Here is a 2,157-nt window from a genome sequence, read left to right as displayed (position 1 = left end):
GCCTCCCCCGGATTAGCCAAATCCTCATCCCTAGATAGAAAATGAACAGTACATGCTCCCTGCCACCACAACCAATAATCCTGCGTGGGTCAAGGATCTGTGTCACCTTCAACGGTGACCATCCAGTGCTACTGGCCCCGCTCCCTCTACAAATCATACCAAGCACGGTGCCGGTCAGGCCACCACACGCATAACACTATATTTAGCACTAGAAAGATAATTTATATATAATATAGGAAGAGACAAAACATTGTACCTCGTCAAACCTAAACACATCCAGCCTGTGCCGCAATCTAAGGCCACTATCATGATGGTGGTCCTGAGTCTGCAGTCCAAATCCCACCAACCTAATAATCAAAAAAAATTACAGTTACTTTTTATTATTACACATTTATATTATTACAACAAAAATAAAAATACTAAATAATTACCTCGAATCAAGTGAAAATCTCAGAATATCGAATCCAACGAGATAGAAAGTCAGAAACCTATGGTAGATCCATGACATGACTAATGGCATGCCCCGACAATGTCTGTCGTATCATGCCTGGTAGCGCTATACAACGAATGATAGGTTTGTGATAGCAGCACAGAGCCCTGTGACAAATGTCTGCAACTATCAAAGTCTGCCAGAAGCGTAGCCATCGAAGGGGGACAAGGTTGTGTGACTTGTTTGTAAATAGGTATCTCCCAATCAACATAAGTAAATAACATCTGGCGTACTAGCAGATAGTAGCTGCATCATCCCCTACTGGAATATGGGGACACTCTATTACTGAGCCAAGTCATCTTCAATCTAAAATTCTGCTTCTTGTCCACGGGCTGGGGAAGAGGTCTATCACCAAGCAAATCCGCATCCCACTGTCATGTGGGATGCCCATGTAACTACTGAAAATATCTAGTGCAGCCGACTATTTGGTCACCATCTATGCACAACCCAAGATGGTATGCCACATCTTGGAGTGTGATGGTGACTTCATCCCCACAGAAGGTGGAAAGTATGGGTCTCTAGTCTCCGTCGCTCGACAAATGTGGAGAGTAAGATATTGTCGAAGATAAAATTTCTTAACTCTACTGCATGTCCAAACTCAGCCTCGCTAATATAAGGTAATAGCACCTCAGGCAGCGAGATCCCCAAAGTTACACGACGTGCCAAGAGATTTCGAGATGACTGTATAACTACTATTCATTAGTCTTTTTAAACTAATTGCCTATTGCGTTATTGTTTGATAATAAAATAATTATGAATATAACTTAATTAATTTTAAGCATCTCATTAAATAATTTAATGCATATACACAAAAAAAATGCATTATTTACTAAATAATATAATATAATTTAATTAAATTTAAGCATGACTTATTAACTAATTTAATTCATAAATTAATACGACAGATAAAAATTATTTTATATATACCTTATCAAATTCTAATGTTCTATTCTTTCAATCAATCTCATCAAAGTAAAACTAAACATCTAATTAATATATAAAATGATATCAACTAAAAATTAAAAAATCAAAATATATTAACTAATTAAATAATAATAGACATAAAAACTGGCCTCAAAATCCAGTGCTCTAACCACATGCCAGGTTGTATTCAGCCTATTAATATTATCCGATTGGACGTAATTTTCTATCTAGCCATAAATGTTTCAAACTATCAAAAATGAAAAAAATGATGAATTAAGCCTTTTGATTTCGGCTACATCCTTTTTTATAGCGTTTTACGTATCTCAGGCACTGTTTTGTGTGTCATATATATCCCAGGTATACTGTACCCGGTTACCGAATTTTCGACATATTCCGGTAGCATTTGGGATGTGCTTCGCGTGGTTCTTTCACATCTAAAATACAGTGTACTCGAAATATTTGTCTAACGTAATAACTGTACTCAAGATATGAGCAACTGTAGATAAAAATAATTACTCTATATTTTATATATTTTTATAAATATTATATTTAATTAATTTAAATAAAAAAATTTATATTAAAAGTCTATGCATAATACTTTTGAACTCAAAGTATTTCAAGTAAAAATTAATTAATCTTGAATTTTGTTTTAACAACAATCTTTGGAGACTTTCTCATTTGATTTAGTTTGTTCACATTGTTAAAATAAATTATAAATTATTTTTTATTTTTATTTTGTTATT

This window comes from Arachis ipaensis, chromosome B05 (genome assembly GCF_000816755.2).
Source record: "Arachis ipaensis cultivar K30076 chromosome B05, Araip1.1, whole genome shotgun sequence".
In the NCBI taxonomy this organism is placed as follows: domain Eukaryota; kingdom Viridiplantae; phylum Streptophyta; class Magnoliopsida; order Fabales; family Fabaceae; genus Arachis; species Arachis ipaensis.
Note: the sequence above shows the minus strand (reverse complement) of the source record.